Source organism: Balaenoptera acutorostrata, chromosome X (genome assembly GCF_949987535.1).
Source record: "Balaenoptera acutorostrata chromosome X, mBalAcu1.1, whole genome shotgun sequence".
Classification (NCBI taxonomy): domain Eukaryota; kingdom Metazoa; phylum Chordata; class Mammalia; order Artiodactyla; family Balaenopteridae; genus Balaenoptera; species Balaenoptera acutorostrata.
In genome coordinates this window covers 39492937-39510830 of record NC_080085.1, presented here as the reverse complement: position 1 = coordinate 39510830, position 17894 = coordinate 39492937, and the positions used below count along the sequence as shown (strand labels likewise).

At 37.7% G+C, this 17894-nt stretch overlaps 1 non-coding gene across 1 annotated transcript; it reads right to left on the bottom strand.

Annotated features, from left to right (window-relative positions):
* Positions 1–16981: 16981 nt before the first annotated feature.
* On the bottom strand, positions 16982–17088 carry LOC114237931 (U6 spliceosomal RNA). The gene has a single exon (XR_003623381.1). It is a non-coding gene; the product is annotated as a U6 spliceosomal RNA (small nuclear RNA).
* Between the last annotated feature and the right edge of the window lie 806 nt (positions 17089–17894).

Sequence of the window (17894 nt, the reverse complement as noted above, 5' to 3'; positions counted from 1 at the left end):
ATATAAGGGTGTGTTATCAAGTTGGCCACCTCTAAGTGCAATAGTTGGCTTGATCAGTGGGAGTGTGCCCCGCAAAAGCCCTGTCAACTGCATCTTAGGACCTCCTTAGCTGGTGGGGTCAGGAGGAAGGGGGGGTGGTCAACAAAGGAAAAGGAATGAATTTATCCACTTGCTGATTCTAAACTCTTAATAAGGTCAACTCCCTGAAAAATAGTTTTCTGGTAGGATTATGGTTAGTTTATTCAAAAACGAACATGGAGGGCTTCCCTGGTGGCGCAGTGGTTGAGAATCTGCCTGCTAGTGCAGGGGACACGGGTTCGAGCCCTGGTCTGGGAAGATCCCACATGCCACGGAGCAGCTGGGCCCGTGAGCCACAATTGCTGAGCCTGCGCGTCTGGAGCCTGTGCCCCGCGACGGGAGGGGCCGCGATAGAGAAAGGCCCGCGCACCGCGATGAAGAGCGGTCCCCGCACCGCGATGAAGAGTGGCCCCCGCTTGCCGCAACTGGAGAAAGCCCTCGCACGAACCGAAGACCCAACACAGCCAAAAATAAATAAATAAATAAATAAATAAATAAGAAAATCCTTTAAAAAAAAAAAAAAAAAAAAAAACGAACATGGAGACCACTCTTTCACCAGGCACCAGGCCATATTTCTATGATCAGACTGGACGATCCAGGAATTTGCTCAATAGGATCAAGTGATGTATCCTTTGTGTAGGCACGTGACTGGAGAAGACTGGGAGGGAAGCACTCAGCACCTTGTCTTCAAGCGGAGGAATGGAGCACGAGCAAAGACTCCCTATAGGGCAGTGACTTGTCACTAGGCCCACCAGCAGGGTTGGTCCTTTGAGTAAAGCAGTGTTTAACTGAAATCCCCATTCAGTAATGCGTGATGTTGTGGATTATTTCTAAATCTTCATACAAGGCCTCAGTGGGGGGAAGTAAGAGATGTTTCTTGATGAAGTCAGAGGATCATTCTAAGTTACTGGAGAGAAGGCAGGGATGGATGAGGCGTCACCAGGGTTCCCTGGGTGTGGGGGAAGCACTGGGGCCTCACAAAGGCTCTGAAGAGAGTGACACTGTCTTAGTCTGCTGGGGCTGGACAAAGTATCATAGATTGAGTGGCTTATAAACAACAGAAACTTATTCATCACAGTTCTGGAGGCTGTGAATCCAAGATCAGGGTCAGGTTCTGCTAAGGGCCCTCCTCCAGGTTGCAGGTGGCCGTTTTCTCATTTTATCTTCACGTGGCAGGGAGCTCTCTGGTGTATCTCTTATAAGGGCACTGATCTCATTCATGAAGACTCCAACCTTAGGGCCTAATCACCTCTCAAAGGTCCCACCTCCTAACACCACCACATGGGGGGTTAGGTTTCAACATATGAATTTTAGGGGGACACAAGGATTCAGTCCATAACAGATGCTGGCAGAGGAAGAGAGCAACAGAAAAGAAGCGAAGACAAGTTTTGTGTATGTCACACTGGGAGTCATGACGCCTGTCCTTCCCAGAGGACTCTAACGTTATACCCCTGAGTGGCCACGGTGCTCTAGTATCACTATGGAGCGGGGAAGAACACGACATAGGAATCATACCCAAGAGTTGTATGTGAGGCTTAAGGTATTAAAAAAGTGTATATGTGTTGGGGCGGGGGAGTGGGCAATATCTAGCAAAAATGCCAATTCATTTATAGATTGACCCAGCAACCCCACTTCTAAGAATCAAATGTGAATCACATCTGAACAGATTTGGAAAATCATACGCACAAGGTTGTTTATCGAGTTTATTTGAACAGACAAAAGTTTGGGAGCAACCCACATGTCTGTCAATAAGGAATTGATTGAATAAACCATTGTGCTCCCAAACTCCTTTGGAAACATTTAATCCCTCTAAATTAGATCAACAAGCAAGCATCATATTTGGAGCTTTAGAAGTTTTAAACTTTTTCAGGACTTGAATGACAGTAAAATTGCACTAATGGAAGACATCTCTTATACCAATCATCTTGGCCTCCACCCCACAGCCTTCTGGGCTTTTAATGAGGCCAGAGGAACCTTAGCCTCAGTGTATCAAAGGCTTAAGTCAAGGACTTAACATGGAAGATATTTCTCAGCCGTGACTCTAACTTGGTGACATCACAATTCAATATACTGAGCAAGGAAAGTGATAGTTTAAGACTATAATGCTCAGAAACCCAGGAGCATAAGAACTGAAAACATGCAAAAGTTGAGGAAATTAAAAACTTTATGATCTTCAGAAGTAGGTAATCCTGGTATATATTCCAGAAATCTAGCTATTTCAAGATTTGAGAGCATAATATGTGTATTCCCAAGAAGACCTTGAAATATTTTCAAAACAGCAGATGCATAAATTCTTTTTAAAGGGTAAAGAATAAATGTTTTGAAAGGGGAGAACTACCAAAAGAATAAGAAAAATCTAGTTTGAAGAATCCTCAAAGGGATGGGCCTCTAGTTTTTAAAAAACAACTTCAGGTGTGTTATAAGAAAAATACTTTTTATTATTTTGTATTTAAATGGAACCTTACTTTGGGAAAATTATATATGTGTATAAGTAGCATCAAAGATAAAATCAGTTATTAAATTAAAGAACAGTAAACACTTCTCAACGTTAACACTTAGTTCTCCTTTTCTTGACTGCATGGAAGGGAAATATTGATAATTTTATTTTGGGGGTCTGACTGCTATATCAGCAGAGAGTATAAAGATGGTCCCCAACTTACAATGGTTCGACTTACAATTTTTCAACTTTATGATAGTGTGAAAGCGATACGCATTCAGTAGAAACTGTTACTTTGAATTTTGATCTTTTCCCAGGCTAGTGTTATGTGATGTGATACTCCCACAATGCTGGGCAGCGGCAGCAAGCCACAGCTCCTCGTCAATTATACACAATCATGAGAGTAAAGAACCAATACACTTACAACCATTCTGCACCCGTACAACCGTTCTATTTTTCACTTTCAGTACAGTATTCAATAAATTAGATGAGATATTCAACACTTGAATATAAAATAGGCTTTGTGTGAGATGCTTTTGCCCTACTGTAGGCTAATGTAACTGTTCTGAGCACATTGAAGGTAGGCTAGGCTCAACTATGATGTTTAGTAGGTTAGGTGCATTAAATGCATTTCTGACTTGGGATATTTTCAGCTTACAGTGAGTTTACTGGGACATAAGTCCTTTGTAAGTCAAGGAAGATCTGTAGTTTGATTAGACTTACAGCGTGGCTATTATGTTCAGAATAGGCAGTTATAGTCTTCTCAGGCACCAGGTTATATAGAGTGTCTAGCTGTATAATAAAATTAGTTCCTGATTTGCTTTGTTTTGCTTTGCATTGAGACCCTAAATTTAACATTGGAAGTAAATGGAATAAAATAGATATTTGGCATGTCTAGGACTTCAGCTATTGTTTTGCTTTTTTATTGTACTTGGACATGCAATTAAGGCTTCTTGGGAGATGCCCTTTTTCGAACTCTTAAAAGAATAGAAACACTCCTACCTATGGCTATGTTAACATATGGCCTCCCTAATGACAGCACAAACAAGACACCTACTCATCTCAAACAAATTTAAGTATAAGGCATGAACAAATGATACAATAGTGCTGAATGTTCCTGGGTATACCTCAGTGGGAAATAAAGACTTACATATATCAGGCTGGATGGACACCCAGAAAATGTAGGAGCTGAAGCGAGAAAATATAATCTGACAATGATGTACGCTATTCAGGAGTTGACTAAATGTTACCATAAATTATAAACAAGGAAATTGGGGCTGATATTCAGAGATTCAGTACTTTTTTATTAAAAGGAGAATGAATGTAACCACACTTAGTTTAGCACTGAAAAATTGTTAGCCTCCCTTCTAAAATACTCTGCTTTCTTGGTGAAGAAAACCCCATTACACAATTCTCCACTCTCAGTAAATAGGTATAGTTCATTAAATCACCTTCAGTTAAATATAGTTTTTGTGATCTAAGGAATTTAGGTAGCAATGAATAGTTTTCTGATCTCACCGGCTCAGGAGCACTTGTTCCTGCGCACGCTTGAACCGTGGACTTTAAGTCTTGTGCTAGCTCACCCTTAGTGTTATTTCAAAAGTTCGGGGACTCAGACGAGGGCTTCCATGTTCCCTATTTAAAGATGCTAGTGTCTAGGCAGCTCCCTCCCCCAGCTCTGCCCACCTCCGAACCCAGATACATCTCACAGTTCTTTCTCTCCAAGCCAAAATTTCTGTATGAGGTGGGGACTTAGGTGCAAGATCCCTGATTCCTGTTTCTCCACCCCCATCACTACTGGGGAGAAGTGATGATCTCCCAGGAAGTCCTTTGCTGAGAGCCCATGAGTCAGCAGTAACCCTCCAATTACTTTCCCCACTCCACACCAAGGAGTACCAGCCTCCCCTTCCTGAACTTTTTCTCTTCAAGAATTCTCGCCACTGCTGGAAAAAGATTTGTTGCTTCAGTTCACTCCGTGCCCATCTTCCTCTTGCAGCTCATGTGGAGAGGGACTCTCAATTCAGAGATTCCTTCTGTAACAAAAAGATTATGGTACCTGCTTAATCACTCCACTATCCTGAGTAGATTCCACAGTGGCTCATTCTTTTACTTCTGACCTTGAGTTGGAGAACGACCTTAATGCCTTGCTCATACCATAAATTTAACACCTCTATTGAGAGATTCAGACTCCATTGGTTTCTGGATGGTTTGCCTCTTTTACAACATCGGAAGCCTTTGGTCTTGTGGTAACTTAGTGGGTCAAAAGGGGCTGGGGTGGGAGCACTGATGAACCCGCATCTACTCATCTCAGCCTATTTACCTCTCCAAGGCCACGGTCAACACCCTTGTCACTGTTGCCCTTCTCCACCCTCTCCCCATCTGCCATCTTTTAGGTCATCTGCTAATCTCCCAAGCCTCATTACTTTCACCAGGCAGAACTGACCTCTTGCCTCAGTGGGCCTTTAGTATTTGGATGGTACCCTTCTCAAGACTCAGCCTGTGGCCTGTGCCACAGTCTGTGCATTTATCTCATCCCCTGGACACAGTGTAAGGTCTGTGAGGGCTGAGATTGTTCCTGATTAGGGTTCCATATTAGAATATCCTGTTCAATTTGAGTTTCAGATAAATAACAAATACTTTTTTAGCATAAATATGTCCCAAATCTTGCGTTGGATATACTTACAGTAAAAAATTATTCTTGTTTATCTGAAGTTCAAATTACCTGGGTGTCCTCTATGTTTATTTGCTAAATCTGGCAGCTCTAGGCCTTATTTGTCCCTGACCTCCCAGGGTCATTATTTGCAAAGGGGGTATGGTTTTGACCTAACTCAGGAAAGGCTGAGAGCCCTATTCCAGAACAATAATGTGAAGCCAGAGACCGCGTGGGCCAGCTTTAATGGGCTCAATGCTTAGACTGAAGGCTAGCTCCACAGGCACTGAGGACAGGCATGCAGCTCAAAATCTGAGGACACGGCCACGGCTAGTACTTGGCATCAGAAATTCTATGGATAACAGTAACTCTGGAGTCTGTCATAACATCCTGGCTATTCATCCATGTCCTTTGTTGATAGATCCTAATGGATTGAAAGGCATACTGCGTTTTCTTTGTTTTCTTGAGTATCCTTCTGAACACAACTCCTGTGGTTTCAGACGTGGCTAGAGGAACTTCTGTGAGACCAAGGGAAATGCATTTAATACCTCATGCATTGAGTTTTGATGTTCTGATTATGAATTCCCAGTAGACTTTCCCTCCTCTAGCCAGGCAGATGTTTTATAAATTATTTTATAGATGATTTTTCCACATGGACTGCTTATTTGTACTAGTCAATTTCAGTAAACACTGAGAGCCAGCAGACACATGAATATACCTTTATTTGTTTTCTGAGGCTGTTGTAACAGATTACCACAAATTTGGTGGCATTAAACAACTGAAATTTATTCTCTCACAGTTTGGAAACCAAAATCTGAAATGTGGCAAGGCTGTGCTCCCTTGGGGAACTCCAGGGGAGAATCCATTCTTTGCCTCTTCCAGCTGCTGGCGGCTGCCGGCATTCCTGTGCTTGTGGTCAAATCACCCCAATCTCTGCCTTCATCTTCACATCACCTTCTCTGCTGTATCTGCGTTATCTCTCATTGGCTCTCACATATAAGGAAATAGGCGATCCCGTTTAGGTCTCACCCTGATAATCCATGGTTGTTGCTTCATCTCAAAATCCTTGATTTAATCACATCTGCAAAGTTGCTTTTTCCAAATGAGGTGATATTTACAAATTCCAGGGATGAGGTCTAGGTATCTTTGGGGGAACATTCGTCAACCTACTACAACACTGAATGAGTTACTCCCTTTCTCTCTCACAGAAGAGTTAAAACTGTTCAGAGAAGTCCAGCTACAGAGACCCTTAGGGGGGAAGGAGGAAAATGATTTAGAAAAGTTCATTGAGGGAAGAATAAAGCAGCAATTCTTTGCAGTCAGTGGGGAGAGGTTAATATAAACCCAATGAGATTGAAGTCCTGGTGGAGGAACATGTTTTGATTTCCTCAGCACAGGTCACACATTCTACGTCAGACAGTTTATTAGATTTTCTTTTTTAAAACATTACCTTGGATGTTAATTAGACGAATTGTGGTGGTCATTTTGCAATATATACAAATAACAAATCATTATGTTGTACACTTGAAAATAATATAATGTTATATGTCAAGTACATCTCAGTTTGAAAATAAATCACCATACAAGATACCTGAAGATTTTAAATGATCTCACCCACTCATTTTTATCTTATCACTTTATTTGAAAGTGAATGTTGGCTTTGAAAATATTCATTTTTTGCCTTTGTCCAGAAGTGAACTTTTTCAGAAGACAAATCATTATGTCATGTTGACTAAAAATAAGCATGAAAAGGTTTACTTTCCCCTTTAAAAGGTCTAAAAGAGGATATTTTTAGTACGTACCGAATTCTGTTAGTTTCTGAGGAAAATAAAATCAAAATTTAAAGTAAGCGAAAGCATTCTGTGGCTCGAGCACTCTCAAGCCTTGATCTGTGCTTTGAAGTTGGTTCTTTGACCCTGGATGAACCATAAAACCTTCTGAATCTTAGTTTCTTCATCCTTAAATTCAGAAAGCCTGATTTAATTTTTAATTGTGGTATAAAAAGGCACATAACATAAAATTGACCATCTTAACCATTTTTAAAAACATTTTTCTCACGTAAGCTATATTCACATTTTAATGCAATAGGTCTCTAGAACTTGTTCATCTTGCAAATCTGAAATTCTGTATCCCTTGAACAATAACACCCCTTTTACCCCTCCCCTCAGTCCCTGGCAGCCACCATTCTACTTTCTGTTTTTAAGAATTTGACTACTTTAGATATCTTAATTAGTGGAATCATACAGTATTTGTCCTTTTGTGACTGTTTTTTTTCCCCTTAGTATAATGTCTTCCAGGTTTGTCCATGTTGTAGCATGTGACAAGATTTTTTAAATGGCTGAATAATATTCCATTGTGTGTATATACCACATTTTGTATATCCATTCATCTGTCAGTGGACACTTGGGTTGCTCCCACCTCTTGGTTATTATGAATAACACTGCAATGAACACGTGTGCAAAATCTTTTCAAGACTCTGCTTATGTCAGACATATATGCAAAAGTGGGATTGCTGGATCATGTGGTAGTTTTATTTTTAATTTTTTTGAGGAACCTCCATACTGTTTTCCTTGGTAGCTTCACCATTTTACATTCCTATCAACAGTGCACAAGGGTTTCAATTTCTCCACATGTTCACCAATACGTTATTTTCTGTTGTTTTTTTTTTTAATTAATAGACTTTTACTTTTTTTTTTTAAGTATTTGTTTTTTTATTTATTTATGGCTGTGTTGGGTCTTCGTTTCTGTGCGAGGGCTTTCTCTAGTTGTGGCAAGCGGGGACCACTCTTCATCGCAGTGCGCAGGCCTCTCACTATCACGGCCTCTCCTTGTGGAGCACAGGCTCCAGACGCGCAGGCTCAGTAATTGTGGCTCACGGGCCTAGTTGCTCCGCGGCATGTGGGATCTTCCCAGACCAGGGCTCGAACCCGTGTCCCCTGCATTGGCAGGCAGACTCTCAACCACTGCGCCACCAGGGAAGCCCTATTTTCTGTTTTTTTGACAGTGGCCATCCTAATGGGTGTGAGGTGATATCTCATTGTGGTTTTGATTTAAGATAGCCTGATTTTTTTAAAGTAATTATTATCTCAACAAATTTTGATAATGCACACAAAATGTTTGGCACAATGCCTGGAATATAGCACTTGCTCAGTGAGTGGTGGTTATCGATAATGTCATCTTCTGTCATGGTCCAGGCATTGTGCTGGAGGCTTGAGATCCATAAACAGGAAGGCCTGAGGCCCTTGCTCTAAAGAACCTAAGACAGTGTACATGGAGAGTATACTGGGGCTCCAAAACCAAAAAAAAGAGAAATCCAAATATTTTGAAGATGAAAAAAAAGTAGAGACATTAAAGACAAAATTGATTAAAATCAAAACCAATATATTTAAGGGTGAAATGTGAGCTGTTATGAAGCCAAGCCAAGAAAAAGGAAGACTTTTAATATACATACCTGCAAGTTAAAACAGCAGAGTTAAATTTTTATATGCAGTGCATGTGCAAGATTCATCCTGAATGTAATGTATGTGGCAAATTGGAGGTTAATGTCTATAGCCAAAATAACACTTAGCAAATTCATTAATTTTGTCTAGGTTTAAACTGATATCATTAAGGTTAATACTTTCCTGGCCCTAAGTAAGATATCTTTATTTGGAAAAAATACATATATCATACCTGATAATAGCAAGTGTTAAAACATTATGTGCTGTAAGATCATACTTTTCAAGCTAATAATAAATAAGCAAGTAGGTCATTTGCTACCTTCAACACATCAGCTACTTTTGAAATTTTAAAATATTGACCAGGCATTACTTTTTAAATTGGAAGACAACAATAAAGATACTGAAAAATTACAAAATTAATTCCCACGGGAAGAAAACAGACATATTTTTATGCAAAACACTTACGAAAAAAATTTTTTTACAAAATAAAGACAAATCTCTAGCAATACTGATCAAGAAAAAATGAGTGAAATAAAATTAAGAATAAAAAATAACTATCATTAAGTTACTGTAGAAATTTAAAAATAGTAAGATAATACTGTTAACAAATTTGTGCCAATAAATTAAAGAACATATAAAACGGGTAATTAAAGGAACTTCCTTGGCAGTACAGTGGTTAAGACTCCGTGCTCCCAATGCAGGGGACACAGGTTCGATCCCTGGTTGGGGAACTAAGATCCCGCATGCCACACGGTGTGGCAAAAAAAAAAAGGGGGGGGTGGGTAATTTAAATAAATAAATATATATATATACATATATATATATATATGTATATATATACACACACACAAAGTTGATTTAAGAAGAAATAGAAAAGTTGAGCAGACTACTAACCAATTTAATTGGTAATAAAATATATCTGCCTCCACCAAAGTCCCAGGTTAAGACAGTTTTACAGGTAAGTTTTATGAAATCCCCAAAACTCATTTTATGCAAGCTGTATCAGAAAACAGAAAAAGAGAGAACTACCTAATTTACTTTATGGGGTATAAGAAAAATTATAGACTAATGTTACATCTAATTGTGGATTCAAAGATTCTAAATAAAATAATAGCAACTTAAATGACACCCTGCATAAAAAAGTATTACAAGTATCTAGGCTTTATTCCAGGATTGCAAGGATTGTTCAAAATCAGAAAATTTGGGCTTCCCTGGTGGCGCAGTGGTTGAGAATCTGCCTGCTAATGCAGGGGACACGAGTTCGAGCCCTGGTCTGGGAAGATCCCACATGCCACGGAGCAGCTGGGCCCGTGAGCCACAACTGCTGAGCCTGCGCGTCTGGAGCCTGTGCCCCGCAACGGGAGGGGCCGCGATAGTGAATGGCTCGCGCACCGCGATGAAGAGCGGTCCCCGCACCGCGATGAAGAGTGGCCCCCGCTTGCCGCAACTAGAGAAAGCCCTCGCACGAACCGAAGACCCAACACAGCCGAAAATAAAGAAATAAATAAATAAAGTAGCTATTTAAAAAAAAAAATTAGATTTAAAAAAAAAATCAGAAAATTTTATCAATGGGATTCACATTAACAGAGTGAATTGGAAGAACCATATGGTCATGTTAGTAGAAAAGGTGTATGATGAAATTTAACACTGATTCGGGATTAAAATTTACAGCAAACCAGGAATATATGGGAATGGCCTTAACTTGAAAAACCCAGAGGAAACTTCTTGTTTAATGGTGAAATTTAAGAAGCATTAACTTTTAAAGAAGACAAATGTGTTCATTATAACCACATCTATTCCAAATTGTATTAGTGTCCTAACCAATGAAACAAGAAAGGGAAAGTAATTAGGAAGCATAGATTGCCAAGGGAGAGAAATGGTGCTGTTATTTGTAGACAACATTATTTGTCTGGATAGAAAATCTAAGGAGATCTATAGCATTAGTAAGAAGGTTTAGCAGGATTACTGAATAGAAAATCAATATATAAAACAAAAGTAATGTTCCTCAACCCAATAATCAATTATAAAATGCAATTGTATAAAATATAGCATTTATAACAGCAAAAAATTATAAGAAAAAATACTAAACATTATTAAAAGACCAAAAGAAGACCCATATTAAATCTCCATTTATGATATTTAAGAATTCTATAACTCTATTTTTTTAAGGTAACAATTCTGCTACAAAGACCATAGTTCATCAATTATAAACATACTTTTTAAAGCAACTCTAAGATTGGGATGTATCTTACACCCAATGGTTTCTTACATCTTGTTCCCCAGGATAGACTGTGAAGTAGCTCCCATTGTCTGAGCATGAATAAACTTTTCATCATAGCTGTTAATATTCTTGTCACTTCAATTGAGTTATGTGCATTTTTGGACTACATGTGTTGAGTTTAATGGCTGTTTAAAATGTCCTAAAATGGTAATATTATTATTCAGCATTAAAATGAAAATTTATTGTGCATGCAGAAAGATACAGAAACAGAGCAGGAGGCATAAATTTGATATCAAGGAAGCAAATCTCTTTTATTAGAAGAAAGACTGAAACTGCATAATTTCTTGCCAAGAACAGTCAAGGACCCAAGAAAGGCGAGATACTTCAAAAGTAGGTGAAGCTGAATTATGTTTTGGTACTGTGGCTGGGAAGAACATTACAGAAACAGCAAACAGCGGGTGGACTATTCTTACAATAAATGCTGCATTACCAATGTCCTTGATGGCACAGAAGCTATTATTTTGTGGAAAAAACACAGATATTGAAGTTTTATAGTGCTTCAGAAAAGTCAAACTCTGAATGCCAAGAAGTTTTAAGGATATCTTAACCAATTTATTTCACTTATATTTTCGTTTTTTGGACCGACAAGAAAAAATATACGATGAAAGTATGTACCTAAATAAGTCTAAGGGAGATTTTTCAGTAAGTATAAAATAAAAAGTAATGTGATAAGAAATCATCATGTCATAGTTTAATGGGAAGCGATTTTTCTTTCTTAGTGACATAAAATAATGATGTGTCTTACAATCTATGGCATTGCAGAATAGATGAAATGTACAAATGCAAATACAATTTTAAACAAAACTAAACATGAATTTACTTGGAACTTGACAACCCAATTCTAAAACTCCTAGAGCTAAAAGGTGGAATGTTTTGCGGACAGATCACAGAGGGCTTTGCGGGTCAGGATAAGGGATTTAGACGTTTTTCTAGGTGTGGTGAAAACTGACAGATGCTTTTTAAGCAAGTAAGTGCTCATTTACAATCAAAGAACATTGCAAAAAAGAGAATAAATTCTCCTGTCTGCAATGAATGAATTTTATAGAATGCCCCCAAATCTCTTGAAGAACAGGGAGGTAAGATTTGCCCTACCAAATATTAAGACTTATTACAAAGCTATAGTAAAATAAACCAGTGTGCTAATAGTCAGAGATAGATAAATAGATTGATTGAACATAGTGAACATTTAGAAACAGGCCCAAACAATTATGGAAATTTGATATACAGCAGAAGTAACATTATAAGTCAAAAGCAAAAGACTGGCCCGATACTGGGGCAACTGGGACAAATGGAAATAAAAAAACAATTTGATCCTTAAACAAAAATGAATTCCAGGTGAATTAAAGGCTTAAATGTGAGAAGAAGACTTTTGAAACTTTCAAAAGAAAAGGTAAGTTTTCTTCAGCAACACACAAAAATAAATACAAACCTTCAAAGAAAATATCAATAAATTTGACTGCATTAAAATAAAAATCTATACAAAAAAGTGCCCATAAACAAAATGAAAATACAAGTCAGAGACTAAGTAAAGGTTTTTACAATCTATATAGCTGACTGAGGGTCAGTATACAGATATATAAAGAATTCCTATAAATCCAACAAAAAATAAAAATAAAACAGAGCAATAGGCCTTTCATAGATGAGGAAACCTGAATGATCAGTAAACATGTAGAAGGGTATGAAAAGATGCCTAATAAATGAAATGAGATATCATACTCTAACCTATGAAGTTGATGAAAGTTAAACAATCTGGCAACACCAAGTAAGGTCATGATAAAACAGGAATTCTCATGTATTGCTAACAAATCTATAAATGAATACAATCACTTTGGCAATTTCTAGTAAAGTTGAATATGCACATGCTCTCTGACCTTACAAATTCCCTTCATTGATAGAAACCTAAAGAAGTCCTCATTCACAATACAAGGAAAAACGCACAGCAATGTGCATTTCTCATATTAGGTAAAATTAGAAACCTCATTTAATTTGTCACAGTCTCCCTTCAATACTTTCAGTATATGACTTCACATACAGTATTAGAACCTTACATTACATTCCTTTTTCTCCCCTACAGGGTTGTGTGCTATTGTTGTCATATACCTGTTTTACATGTTATAAACCCCATAGCATATTGTTTTTATCTTTGCTTTAAACAGCCAAATATCTTTTAAAGTTATTTAAATAATAAGAAAGCAGTCTTTCATGTTTACCACTGTGATTGGCAGAATATTGGCCCCCAAAAATGTCCATGTCCTAATTTCTAGAACCTGTGAATATGTTACCTTACATCGCAAAAGAGACTTTGTAGATGAGATTAAGGATAAGGACCTTGAGATGGAGAAATTATCCTGATTATTAGGTGGGCTCAATCTATTAACATGAGTCTTAGAAGTGGAAGAGGGAAACAAAAGAGTGAATCAGAAAAATGGCAGTGTGAGAAGGATTCTGAGATGCAGGGGGTTACATGCCAGGACTGAAAACTCTAAGAGCTAAGGGTAGTCCTTAGCTCTTAGAAGAAATGGATTCTTCCCTAGAGCCCCCCAAAAGTGAAGTTGAATCCAGCCTCTGTAGCCCAACACCGAATTAAATCTCAGAGACAGAGGTTTGGGTGAAGTAGAAAAGAATAGCTTTATTGCTTTGCCAGGCAGAGGGGGCCACAGAGGGCTAATGCCCTTAAAACTGTGTGTCCCAACTTGGAGGAGGTAGTGAGAAGTTTTATAGTAATGGTTCAAAGAGGAGGGCGTGGTCACTCGTGGACATTCTTCTGATTGGTTGGTGGTGAGGTAAGTGGCAGTCAGCATCATCAACCTTCTGGTTGCAATGGGTCTGGGGTCTACTGACTGTGGGCAGAAAACAGTTAACTTCTCCCACCTGGTGGGGTTTCAGTATCTGCAAAACAGCTCAAAGATATTGTTATGTGTATCCCTTGAGGGAGAACCAGGACCCTGCCCCAAGGCTGCACTATTGTTTCTTGACTGTTTCTCCCTTGTCTCCCTTGTCTCTGCATCCCCTCCCTTCCCTGATTAGCAACTGCTTGAACCTGCCCTTTGGAACTCAGGAAGGTCATGGAGGCTGAATGAAGCCTATTTCCTGTAATCAAGAAATGGGGGATACAGAAAGGCTTTTGTGCCCAGGAGCCCCACAGGGCCCTGCTTGGTTTCAAAAGGAACACAGATTTGCCAATGCCTTGATTTTAGCTCAGTGAGACACATGTCAGACTTCTGATATACAGAACTGTAAAAGAATACATTTCTGTTGTTTTAAGTCACCAAGTTTGTGGTAATTTGTTACAGCAACAATGGAAAACCAGTACGCCCTCATTGATATATATATATATATATATATATATATATATATATATATATATATATATATACACACACACACATACATATATATATACATATACATACATATATATGAGTTTTGTGTTCTTCATTCCTTTATGTAGATCCAACTTTCCAACTAGTATTATTTCCCTTTTGCCTGAAGGACTTTAACATTTCTCATAGTGCAGATCTGCTGGTAATGAATTCTTTCAGGTCTTTATGTTCAAAAAAGTCTTTATTTGCCTTAGCTTTTGACAGATATTCTCAATTGATATAATATTCCAGTACTTTAAAGATGTTCCTCCGCTGTCTTCCACCTAATATATCTTTTTCCCCCCTCTGGCAGATAAATAGGAGAAAATATTTGTGATCTTGAATGAAGGAAAGCTTTCATAGATACAGTACAAAAGCACAATCCAAAAAAGATATATTGTGCTTCATCAAAATTAAGAACTTCTGTTCTTCAAAAGACATGGTTAAGAACATGAAAATATAAGACATAGACTGGGAGAAAATATTTAGAAATCACATATCTGATAAGGATTTGTATTCTGAATACATAAAGAACTCTCAAACCCAATAATAAGCAGACAAGCAACCCAACAAAAGAATAGGCAAAAGTTTTGAACAAACACGTCACCTAAAAAGACATATAGCTGGCAAATAAGCACATGAAGAGATGCTCAAAATCATTAGTCATTAGAGAAATGCAAAAATCACAAAGAGATATTACTATTACATATTAGATGGTCTAAAATGCAAAAAAGTCTGTCCATATCAAGTGTTGATAAGGATGCGGAGCAACTGAAACTCCCATACACTGCTGATGGGAATGTTGAATTGTACAACTGCTTGGAAAACAGTTTGGCAATTTTTTATAAAATGAAAACTATGTCTACCATATGACCCAGTAACACCATTCTTAGGTATTTACCCAAGAGAAATGAAAGCTTATGTACACACAAAGACTTGTGCATAAATGCTTTATTTGTAAAAGCCAAAAGCTAGAAACAACCCAATTATCAGTGAACATGTGAATGGATAAACCAATTAGTATAACCATAAAATGAAATACTAGTTAGTAATAAGAAGAAATGAATTATAAGCAACATGAATGAACCTCAAAATAACTATGCTGAGTGAAAGAAGCTAGATAAAAAAAGAGTACATACTGTATAATTCTATTTATATAAATTCTAGAAAATGCAAACTAATCAATAGTGATATCAAGTAGACCAGTGATTGACTGAGGCTTGGGGCAGGGTAAGAGAAATGGAAGGATAACAAAGAAGCACAAGGAAATGTTCAATGATGATAGATATGTTCATTATTGCTTGTCACGATACAGCAATGGTTTTATGAGTGCCATCACTTATCAATGAAAACATCAATTTATACACTTTACATAATGCAATCTATTATGTCACTTATATCTCAATAAGGCAGTTAATAACAAACAAAAGCCAAACAATGATACCATTTCAGACCCATTAGTTTGACAAAAATAAATACCAAATGTTGGTGAGAATTTGGAAAAAATAAACTTTTACACTGGTGGTGGGAAGATAAAATGGTACAAACACTTTCCAGGACAATTTGACAACATATAATAAAATTTAAAACGTTAGTATTTTAAGATTCAAAAATTTGACTTCTAGTGCTATAATCTAGAGAAACTCTTCACACAAACACCGGGATATGCAGTAGCTTGCTGGGCAGTATGTGACCACTGGCTCTCTGGGGGAATAAAAAGCTCTGTTTTCTAACATTACAGATTTCTCAGGTGTGAATAAACTGTGGTTGATTTCTAGCTCCTGACATTAGTGATTGCAGAGTTAAGAAGAGACACATAAACCAATTAAATGTCCATCAATAATGGAGTGGATAAACAAATGTAGTGTACTTGTACAATGGAGTGTATAGATGTATCTCAAACATATAATATTGAGAGAAAAATGCCAGTTGCACAATATGTACAGTGTGATACCATTTATGTAAATCTAAAATGATAGAAGTTTCTTAGTTTAATTTTTTTTTTAACATCTTTACTAGAGTATAATTGCTTTACAACGGTGTGTCAGTTTCTGCTTTATAACAAAGTGAATCAGTTATACATATACATATGTCCCCATATCTCTTCCCTCTTGCATCTCCCTCCCTCCCACCCTCCCTATCCCACCCCTCTAGGTGGTCACAAAGCACCAAGCTGATCTCTCTGTGCTATGCGGCTGCTTCCCACTAGCTATTTTTTTCTTAACATCTTTATTGGAGTATAATTGCTTTACAATGGTGTGTTAGTTTCTGCTTTATAACAAAGTGAATCAGTTATACATATACATATGTTCCCATATCTCTTCCCTCTTGCGTCCCCCTCCCTATCCCACCCCTCTAGGTGGACACAAAGCACCGAGCTGATCTCCCTGTGCTATGCAGCTGCTTCCCACTAGCTATCTATTTTACATTTGGTAGTGTATATATGTCCATGTCACTCTCTCACTTTGTCCCAGCTTACCGTTCCCCCTCCCCGTATCCTCAAGTCCATTCTTTAGTAGGTCTGCATCTTTATTCCTGTCTTGCCCCTAGGTTCTTCATGACCATTTTTTTTTTTTTTAGATTCCATATATATGTGTTAGCATACGGTATTTGTTTTTCTCTTTCTGACTTACTTCACTCTGTATGACAGTCTCTAGGTCCATCCACCTCACTACAAATAACTCAGTTTTGTTCCTTTTTATGGCTGAGTAATATTCCATTGTATATATGTGCAAAAATATGGAACGCTTCACAAATTTGCGTGTCATCCTTACGCAGGGGCCATGCTAATCTTCTCTGTATCGTTCCAATTTTAGTATATGTGCTGCCGAAGCGAGCACCTTAGTTTAATTTTTGACATAGCTTATTAATAATACCTGAGACATCTCTGCTTACATTTTTTCAGACTCTAATCCCCTCAGGACAGGGGCCATCTCTGTTTCTGTTTTTGTTTTAATTGCTGTAGAGTTAAATAAACAATCTTTCAGTGGGTGACCCTGTAAAGCAACCTTTATTTTGGATGGGTTTCTATAATTCTTTCCAGTCCCTTGACTCCCAGATCTTGCAGCTGCTGCTGGGGTTGTAGTTATAGCTATGTGTACATTTCTACATGTACTCGCATAGAGTGTAGAATCAATTTTATATGAGTTTTGTCATTGTATTTGAGTTTTAAATTCATTTTTCCTTTGGATAGGAATAAAATTCTTTAACCTAATAAGCAAAGTATTACTATTGCCTTCTCAGGAGTCAAATATAGGAGTCTTTTAATTTGTTTACTGTCTGAAACTCACGATGACAAAATGTATCTTTGTATTTTCTATGTTTACTACATCTGTTGTCACTATGCAGTCTGCGCTTATTGAAAACACAAAACATCTTGTTGCATTAGAAGCAAAACAGCATGACATACAATGTCGGTTCTGATTTAAAATTCTACTGTTTTTCAACTTATCTTCATTAGTATGCTAGTATAATCTTTTTTTTTTGGGGGGGGGAAAGAGAAATACATTTTTACCTATCCATATTTGAAGTATTTCTTATAGAAATTGGATTAGACAGAAATATAAAAAGCATCAAACCACATTATAGTTAGAATATAGCTCCACTGCCACAAAAAGGGAAAATTAATAAATTTATACTTCTCTGA